Source organism: Lolium rigidum, chromosome 5, assembly GCF_022539505.1.
Source record: "Lolium rigidum isolate FL_2022 chromosome 5, APGP_CSIRO_Lrig_0.1, whole genome shotgun sequence".
In the NCBI taxonomy this organism is placed as follows: Eukaryota; Viridiplantae; Streptophyta; class Magnoliopsida; order Poales; family Poaceae; genus Lolium; species Lolium rigidum.
Genome location: NC_061512.1, coordinates 67,018,548 through 67,029,290, shown reverse-complemented (window position 1 = coordinate 67,029,290; position 10,743 = coordinate 67,018,548). Strand labels below are relative to the sequence as shown.

General features: G+C 42.8%; 1 long non-coding RNA gene across 1 annotated transcript; it reads right to left on the bottom strand.

The window, feature by feature from the left end:
- Nucleotides 1–2,736: 2,736 nt before the first annotated feature.
- Nucleotides 2,737–4,758, bottom strand: LOC124651564. The gene is made up of 2 exons (XR_006987446.1): nt 4,664–4,758; nt 2,737–3,125 (listed from the first exon to the last, which is right to left on the bottom strand). It is a non-coding gene; the product is annotated as an uncharacterized LOC124651564 (long non-coding RNA).
- Between the last annotated feature and the right edge of the window lie 5,985 nt (nt 4,759–10,743).

The window sequence follows — 10,743 nt, the reverse complement described above, 5'->3', positions numbered from 1 at the left end:
ATGATGCTTCTTGAGTATGATGAAGAGATGGAGCAGAAGTGTCACCTCTATGGTTATATTGCTTCTGAAATCTATTTCCAAAAGCAAAAGTATGAATCTGTGCTTGAGCGTATATTGAGGGCTTGTTTTACAGTACCTTTTACCACTGCTAGGTAAGGAGAGGTATGATTTGAGGCAACGGTCAGGATCAAACGATTTAGATTAGGCCCGGTAGTCCAGCAAAACATAATAGAGAAAAAAAACAGCAGTATTCAGCCCGGCCCAACATCGACCAGACACCCAGAATCGCCGCCGCCACGACACCACGTCCTGCATCGCATGCGACCCCTGCTGCCACCAGATCGGCCCTGTCTTACATCGCCGGCGAGCACCGCTCCACCAGGTAGGTCCCATCGTGCGTCGAGGGCGAGCACCGCCGCTACCAGGTCGGCCCTGTCGTCGTCGTGGACGAGCGCCGCCACCACCAGGTCGGCCCCGTCGTGCGTCGCCGGCGAGCGACGCGGCCACTAGGTCGACACAACATTGAGAGACGTCATCACCAATCTCGCCGCCAGGTACGTCGACCCCAAGTCATGAATTATACCCATTGGCAGATCCTAGTCCGATTTCTCTGCTTTCACAAAATTCGACCACACACATAAGCGATCAACTGAACGGAGCCTCGTCGTCCTGTGTGCCTTCTTCTTATGTCTTGATCCGCGATCCCACGCGATGCTACCGCGGTACTGACGCTGGTACGCTGCTACTGCTCTACCGCTTGTCTGGCTACCAGCTGCGCTAATGCACACTACCAGACAACACCCTAGTCCTGCAGGTTCTGATTATTTCATAAGGATTGGGATGTAATTGCTCCACCCCGCCCAAGTTAGGTAATTTAGAATTTTAGTTATATTGATACAAATTTTAATGAGAAGAAGAGCAACAACCAAACAAACTTCTCATATTTAATTGGTTCGCAAGTTACATATGAAGATATAATGGCTGGTTTCAAAGCTACAAAGTACATAAGGAATATTTCTCTAGCTAGTTACTGACTGTTGTTTATCCACAACGCCATATTTCTTTAGAAGACATGATTTTACTTGATTAGTAACATGAATCTTATTTTTATGATTGCGGTTTTCAGATATGGATGGTCAAGCGCTGGCGAGGACATGATTTCGAAGTACATTACTATTAGTAGTAATGTGCCGTAACATTCAGTTCATTCATTCTTTGCACCATGCTCTGTCAGGCTCAAAGTGTTGTGCCGTACCATTTAGTCCATTTTGTCTTTGTACTATGCTCCAGACAGTTAACCAGACCTACAATCTACAAACAAAGCCATACAAGTTGCAAGTAGAATCCATGCTTGTTTGCCAAAATAGCACACAAATATATGATTAGAATAGAGTGAGGGTTCATGAAATCCGTGAGACATATATGTTATTAATCATTTCACCTTCTTTTACATCAATCCCAACTTTGAAAGTTGCTTTGAATTTCTTCGACATTTTCACTTTAGAAATCTCAAAACCAGTCCGAAAGCAAAATGAAGCAACAGAAAGAAGGCTAACCTCAGCTTCTGGTTTCCTTAGACTCAAGCATTTAATCGCAGGTATTTGTTTATACCAGAATTCCTTCTTCTTTAATACAAATTATATTATTCAACTTGTGGGTTAAACTGACACATTATACTAGTCAACCTGCACAAAAATTTAAAAATTTACAATGGATCAATGCATTTGGAAACAGGAACTAGACAGAGTTGAAGTTGCTCCAGCTGTAACATGCGCATGTTTAGACTTTACAAAAGTGAGTGAACTTGCTGGGCAAGTGTGGTTCTAATCGAATAAACAGCAATAGCAAAATGGGAAGGCATGTCAATGCGCACCAAATTTCACTTTGCTTCATAGTTTGTGCTATTCTATGCTTTCGACAACATCTCCATACTAACAAGGTCAAATTCTAGGTGTCCTCCATGACTGTTGACGCACATTGCTGATGTTATCTTCATTTCCTGGATAGTAGCATCAAGCGAGGCACTCTGTTCTTCTGCTTCCTCCAAAGCAATAGACATGGAAGTCAAGCTCTTGCAGACATGGATTTTCTGCAGAGCGTCATACAGACAGCTCTTCATTGAACTTGGCTCGCTTTTGAAATCCCAAGATCAGCAACTCTTGATGGGTTGTAGTTTTGCTATGTTATTACATGAACTAGTTGTTGGTAAAACTGAATGTAATTGCAAGAGTGATTCTACTTATTTTTCTTAAAGTACTTGGTACTCATTTGATGTCAAATAGTTTGAAATATAATATTTCAGTCTGTTCATAAACTGCGTTTGGCCAGTTTTACTCAAGCATTGGTTTGCTGCATGTTATTGCAGTTCCAGGTGCGCGTATGTTTTCTGTTTATGCCTTTTTCCAACATGTGTTGGTCTGTCATTTCGTTTCCAGGCAGACAGTGTTGAATTAAATTGATGTCGTTTGTGTGGGTACATTTGCAATCATTCTGTTGCGTTGGTCTGGCGTGATTCAGGAGTCGAACTGTAACATCATTTGTGTAATGCTCTAGGCCTCATCTTGTAACTGTGTTAAGTGATTCATTTACACGTTTGTAACCATTATTATTCTTAACTTGTGATGGAGGTAAGCACTAGAATAGGAGTTGTGCGCCTATCCATTATTTGCTGTGTGGTATAGACGTCCAAAAACAGGAGAGGTGATGCCAGATATGAATCAAATTGAATAACACAAGTAGTACCAAACTGGATTACTATTGAGCACATGATTTCCAAGATACAGGAACGAAGAATCTACATGGTTGGAATAATTACTCTAGCTACATATATACATGTAAGTTAATACAGCAGCCAAGGCGATGACTACACTGAGGGTCGGCACCGAAAATGTGACCAACTTATGTATAAGAACCTGGAGCTCCTTTATATTGTCTTGTGCAACATCTTTGTTATTATTTATTTAACTTTCGCCTCCAGCTCTTCTATCACCGCAACCTGAAATGGTAGAAATGCCATCATCTTGAGGCTTGGCGTCACATATTTGTTGTAGTCTTCTTTTCGTCCCAAACCTGCTCTTCCAAATCAACTATCAAAAGACTTTGTCTTTTTACCTCCCAAGTGTAACCTGAGATTTTCATGCTCCATGTCAATTTTCTCACTATCCATCTGAGTAGCCTTGTCATGGGTCTGAATCATTGAAGAAAATAGAAGGCTCGAAACTAGAGAAAACAGAGCGGATCTGATAGTTTATCGCAACCTTAGCACATTAACCATGTCCACAGAAGTGCTTGAAAACTCGTCATGGGGCCAAGACATGATAGAGTCCCCACCCTCACCAGTGTAGCCACTACGTCCCGGCATCAGGTCACGAGCTAGCTGAAGAAGATCAAAGTAAAATGGTTGGCATCAATTACTTTCTTCAGACATCAACATTCAACATTACGAAATATCCACAATAGATCTTACCAGATAGAAGTCTTGACTGTTGTAAAAGATACCACGGTTGATTTATTTTTGCAAACTGCCTAATTCATGCATGAGTTTTTCTACACTTCAGTATATGTAGCATATATATATACGAGCACCCTTATGTGGCATTTATAATGTAGCATATATATGTGATATTAAAAAAAGTGGTCAGAGAAAACTGAGCACCCTTATCACTGGCATTTATAATCTGCTGAAGCATGCACCAAGCACTGTGTAATGGTATTCAGTGCTATCTAACCAGTTTTCGGAGGCAATAATTCCCAGTTTGGCCTGGTTTCGGATTAGCCATCTTTTGAGCCATTTTAATATTCTATAAAGTAGTCCTGCATTGTGTGTTCTAGACCAAAAAAAATCATCGGTACTCTGGTTTTCAATACAATCACCCTCTGATTTTCAATACAGTCACACTTCAAACTAAAAGGCATCCACTCCTAGTTAGGAGTGAACCAGAAGACTATTCGAAACCGATACGGTATTTCGGTTACCATTTATCGCTAGCAGCTGGGAACAAAAACTTGCTCTATGTACAACAATTCAACCATTCCACAGAACTAAGCTAGTACATGGATGACACACGATACAAAACTGGATGAAGACTATTCTGTGTTTTGAACACATCACAGACAAATCAGGAACCAAAAGAAAACTTAAATATACTATGTTGTTGATAACATCTTCTTAAATTCACTAATGCAGTATCATAACCGATACCAATGCTGCGTATGGACATGAGTGTGGGTGGATGTGTGTGACTATAGTTTGCACAATTTAATCTTTATTCTTGTTCCTAGAGGTTTGAACTCTGTGTTAAGTACATTCATAGTTTTGCTTGTACCTCACCATAACACTTGTACAGAGCGTCATCTAAAAGCATGTAACAAGCCAATAAAACAAAAATACTACTTTGAAACTACAATTCGGTAATAAATACTAAAGCAACAACATGTAAAAAAAAATTCTGAACCATTCTGAACCTAATGGTACGAACCCTTGCTGCTCTGGTCGTAGAGGATGATCAAAATTCGAAATGAGCATAGATCAAATGGATGGATGCTTTATTTCCTACCAGGTCGTTGGTGGCGAGCTCGAAGTAGCCGGGGGACCCCTCCTCCCCCGCGTGCAGTGGCGCGCCGCAGAAGCCAGCAGTCGAAGCTACAGGGCCACTAGGATCACCAGAAAAAACCAACGCTGGAGAAGGCGATGGCCGCCAGGCCCGCTCCCGGAACCTCGTAACGACCTCGGCCCTCTTTGGTGAGCAAGGACAAAGTCTCCGAGGATCTTCAATCGATTGTGAGGCCAACAGCGCGCGACTGGGAGAGGTAATTGGTAGGGAAGAGGCGTCGAAAGTTGGCGGTAGGGGGCTGTGCCGCCGAGTTGCAGAAGCCGACGGCCGGCGGCGGCGACGGCCGGCGGCGGCGACGGCCGAACGAACGAGAATAGGTTAGGTCGGTCTGAGACCCTGGTCTCGTCCCAGGCCTATGTCTTGGGCTAGGAACGTTATTTGGGCCGGGGCCTGGTACGGCCTTTTTTCTGTATGGTGCGAAATTTGGCAAAGGTATGTAACATACCTGTCACGTTTTGGAGAGTGGTATGAATTTTTCTAGGCCTTTAGATGGACGAAAATGGAGGGTTGTTATTTATTTGAGGGTACCACAAAAGAACTCATATTGAGTGGCCATGAAGTGTTGCGCTACGAACTGACTGAGCTGGGATTGGGAGACGATGCCAATGAGGATGATGCGTTGGAGATGCGTGATTTCGTAAGTGACAATCTATGTTAATCGTGTATGTGTTAAACAATTACCTAACTTACCTTTGCTCTTTTGTAGGTCGATCACCTTGTAAGGTCTACTCCTATTGAGGTATGTACCATAACTTGATGGCCTTGTTTTAGAATCTAGATTGTTGTTACTTTTTTATTCTCGCCACTCAGCTCAATGTAGATGACTGTTACATGGGGAATCCACTACAGAGGCACACCAAGGCAGATCATCCGTTTAGTACGTAGGGCTGTCTATCAGAAGTTACCAAGTTAGGCAAGATTGGTGCTGGCTGGGATATGTGGTACTTGATTGGTAAGAGTCGTTTAGAACAGGGTGATTGGCTAGTATGGTCATAATACTGGAATACGCTCCAATTAGGCAAGTGACCGTGTCTGCTATGTACTTTAATCTTGTTTGTCCAATGATTGTTGGATGTTTCCTCCAATCTTAAGACAAGCAATATCCAGTAGTTTATTCTACCTAACACATGTTCTCTTGGTCGTCCAAATCATTTTGCCGACAGCTACCAACTCGTTGGCAATTCGTGGCACGAGTTGGATGCATTTACCACTTACAAGCACATAACTATGCTGATATTTAATAGAAGAGTGTGGAAATCAGCAATCCATGTGCCACAAACATAAATTAGAATCGTAATAGTAACACTTACATTATGTGACTCCTTTTCTTCCAAGGTAAAGAAACCAAGCGAACTGAGTTCTCAGCGTAGAATTTGAATTCAACTCATCTAAATGAGTTTCCAGTTCTACTGGGTTGCATATCTGGTCTATCTCATCTTGTTCGGGACCAAGGACGTCATTTTTGTTTATAATTCGAATATAAATTGCATCTTAGAAAACATTATTTGGAACACTGCATTTTGTTTCCACATGCTTTATTTGTTTGGTTTACCAGCTTTTTTAGATGTGTTCCGTTACCAGCTGAACGCTAGTTTATAATACTTACTAAAATCTGTTCTGTTACGAGACTAACCGTCAATACAATGCACGAAAATATGACCCTCGCAGCTGCCTTCAGCTACAAGGTTTGACGACGAGTATAAGAACTGGGTGTTTAAGCAGATTAACTTGCAGGTATCTTAATCTTCATCCTTGGTCTGAAAATTATGAATCTGATTATGATGTCTGATTACCAAGCGCAATGGTGGAGAAGTTAATCTTTGACTCTTTTGTCCACAGACCAGATACGATTTTCACCTTTTCGTAAATTACCTTGTGGAAAAGATTAATATTGCCCAAGATCTTGATCTGGCACCTGAGGTAAGCGTTTGAGCTGAATCTGTTCCTCTTAAAGAACTAAAATAATGTAATTGCCCTTGCTTCACATATGTTGTGATCTAAAAGCTTTTCATTGACTTGCAGGATACAAGTTAGTGAAAGACCAGAGTTATGCCAAGTGTAGTCTTGCAACTCAAACATGAGGTTAAGCGGGCATCTTAGCTTTGGATGTCCCAATGTACTATTTTTGCATGTAAAATGCTGGCATGTTTTTGGTGATTTTGCTTTCCGATATGTCAAATACACTTTATTTGCAGTCTTGTTATACTAAGTTTGCTCTCGCTGTAGTCACAGAGTAAACGAAAAGCAGAAACTAGCTATGCACCACAACGCAAAAAATAAACCGGAATAGCGCGGACATGCATGCATAAGCTTAGAAGGCGGGTCACTTACGCGGTACGCCGGCCTTGTTTCATGCTGTAACACAACCCCTCAGTAAGACATTGCAGCAAAACATATACTGTACTAGATCTAGAACCAGGCTAGAAGTACGAATTGTAAAAAAATGAAAAAGAAAAGCAGCGCGGGACATTTGGAATCTATGCATGCTCCATGGTGAGCTCAAGTATCGAATCTATGGTAAGCTGAGCTGAACCGGCTGTCCCATTATTAATATTAAATGATGCTTTATCTGCAAGATTAGCATAGCACTCACATCCAACCCATGTCACATATGCCAGGGGACGGGACTGACGGTGGCTTCTTACAAATTGAGTTGCAGCAAGTCTTCAATTCCTTTCTCCTCTGCATGAAAAATATGGGCTGAGAAAGAGACTATATTTCTCCACTGTTTGCTGCAAACTCCCCACTCGTTGCAGGTAATTAAGGTCGATCCCTCCAATACATCGGAGCTTCAACTCTCTTCTTTTCTGTTTATTATTGTGCACGGATAGCGCGCGGAATGCTGTATTTAGCAGTACCATCTTCATCCATGCTATTTATTTTACGGCGACGTGGACCTCCTTCCATATAAGCTCGGCTTCCATCATGAGAGTGGGTATTTTTTCTCGCTGCATTTGAGAGAGCATCTTGCTGTAAGATGCCGCTCAGAATGTCCGCCGCCGTATTTTTTCCGATACTTATTTTCAGAATTGGAGGATCTAGGTCCATAATGTTGGGGGTGCCACGGTTCACATGAACATCACAACTTCAATACATTGGTTTAAATTTTGTGAAGATTACACAAAAATAGTATGATTTTGTCTAAGTATCATCACAATTCCAACATATAGTTCTGAATTATGCTTTAAACTAGTAGATAGCTAATGTAATCTAAGTGGTGTTAACTATTTTGCTTTTTTTTTTGTCTCAACTCTTCAAGCAGGTTGAATGGCAGAACGCTTGGGATTTGATGAGAGATGGAGGGAGGTGGATTATGTCAACAGCTATGCCTTGTTCATGGGTTACCTGTCAATGGCTATCAAGGGCCTAGGTTTCCTTGTACTTACTTGGACTACTGTCGTACTACTTGGTGGTTTCGTCTCCATGCTTCAGAAGAAAGACTTTTGGTGTCTCACATTTATTACCCTCGTACAAACAGCCGGGTAAATCTTTACTCATTTGGTTCTTGCAGTTTTTCAATGTTTTATTTCGTATATTTTTTCTAAAACATATCTTTCCATTTTATCTTCATCTTGTGTATTTTCATAGCATTATCCTACAAAACTAGTGAGTGATTTATAGTACACGGAAGCACACACACCATCCATATATGCGGACAACCACATGTGTGGCATTTTCAGCAGATATTAAATAATTTGATGATCCCGAAATAAATCCAGAACTATTACATTTATATGATTTTAGAAAAAAAATGCCAAGCCTCCTGATGAATCTGCATCCTTGTATGCACACATCTATAATTTTATTAGAAGGATGTCAAACATCAAGACAGAACCAATCATCTTATAGTAAAATAAAAACTTGAGACAAACATTTGGCATCGTCGGTATCTTCAAACTCTACCACAAATGACGAAGAAAACAACATGTAACCTGAAAAGAGCATGTTACACAAAGGCTACAACTTAGAGGGAGATTAATTATGTGTGGAATCTCACATTTTTTTATCAGGCTATCTTTTATCATGATTCTTACAGCTTGTAATAAATTTTGGGATATATACATTTATCAATGCAGAGGACGGGGTAATGATACCTTACATTTCTAAGAAAAGAGAAAGATTAATCATGGTTCTCATTTATTACATTTAATGTCACTGTTAATACCATGGCATCGGCATTGACACATGCATCGCCTGAGAAGCGCAAGCTAAAGGAGTGGCGTCGATGAAGTCTGCGGAAAGTTGTGCTAGAGTAAATGTTCAAATTGGCCAAGCCATGGACTTTATAATAACTATGGGCTCTGTGGGCAGTGTTAGGCCTGTGTAGGCATTGATATAGTCGTTGGCGTGTGGATCAAGAGAAGACTAACGAAAAACTGAAGGCTTCCAAAAAAAATCGGAAAACTCCAAATAATTAAAAAGTTGTACAATAGCTGTTTAATTTTACGGTTTTGCACCGAGAATCAAGCTAGAGCTCAGTAGAATACGTAACCATTGGATCGCGCCAAGATTCGTGTTGGTCATCGTCTACCTTGCACATCGAGCGGGAGGAGCGTCCGCCGAGCCGGAGGTGGCGACGGTGCGGTCGGCCGCGGCAGAGATGGCGACGGCGAGGATGGATCTTTGTGTTCAAGGTGCAGGTGCGGGGTGCCGACGCCGGAGAAAAAGGGGGCGGGGCTTAGAGGGATGGCCAGGGCGGCGGTGGACTGGCGGAGGAGGAGCTTTGTCGGGGCGGCGAGGTGTTGCGGCAGCACGCCGGCCACGGACATGCAGGTCGGCTGTTCTGCCGGCGGTGGCAGCGGGGGCACGCCGACGCCGGAGAAGAAGGGGACGAGTCAGCCCTACTGAGAAGTGAGAAGTGAGAAACCTAGTTACACCGATAGTTATAACAATCCCTGGATATGCAGAATGGGGCAATTTCCTCTCGCCAAAATGATTACGTGCTTTCTTTCTTGCGGGGAAATGATCGTGTGCTTTTGTTATTATGTGTGCTGCCACTTATGTTGTCCATACCTACAACAGGGTATTCGATGTCTACCTGAGCGAGAAGTTAAGCCATATAGCGGATTCATCCATTGGATTGGTGTTGGGTGCTCTTTATGGCGTTATGGGTGACAACTTTACCTCTGGCGCCGGAAAGTCGACGATGTCTCTTATCATGCGTCTCTTGCTAGCATTTGTTTGCCTGGTGTTTCAAATTCTGATGTTGGTCATACTACTATGCCCTCTGGCAGCTATCTACGTGTGTGGGTTGTTGATGTCCACAGGGATATCAGTTTGGCGTTTGATACAACATGATTACGGTGGTAACTCGGATGGAGGAGCAAACCTGAAGCCGGCGATGGACACCTTGTACTCCCTGGCTCTGCTCCAAGGGCTGCTCTTCTGCTATAGGTTCTTCTTTGATCTCAGGAAGGCGTCGTTTGTTAAGGAAGTGATCCCTGAACCTTATGATAAGGAGGAATTTGAAGTAGTTTCGATGTACTTGCGGGAAACAAGGATCAGGTGCGAGAGGGACCCATCATTCGTGAGAGGAAGAAATCTCATCACACATTCTGTAGACTTGATTGGTTCCAAGTCACGTGATGACTGCCTTTCCGGGGTAAAGATGCTGTACTCAGCCATATGCATTGGGGAGAGGAGACTGAACAAGGCAAGAGTCGAGGACCCAAACAAATACTATTTTTTGAAAGAAAGCATAAAGGATGAGTGTCGTACCACATGGGAAGAGGTCATTGGGAAGCACATGCTGATGAGACATCTTATTGTGTATGCAGCTCCTTCTTCACCCGTACTCCAAAAACTGTTGGAACTGCTTGATCCGCATGGCGCCTGTGACCGAGAGATGAGGAACCGGGCCGCGAGGATAGTGGCGCACCTCGCTCTAGACATCCATTTGAAGCAGTTCCCGCAGGCGATCAAGCACATTTCTACGCTGATCGGGATGACTTTCGAAGAATACTGTCTGATGGAGCCATACAATGTAGAGCGGCTACTACACAAATATGACCAGAATCGGGATTGGAAAGCCAGTTGTCGCCTGCCGTCACCAGACAACGATACCACTAACCTTCTGGAGGCCTACGAGAAGCTGGTGCTGCGAGGCTTGTGCATCCTCCGAAAGCTGGCG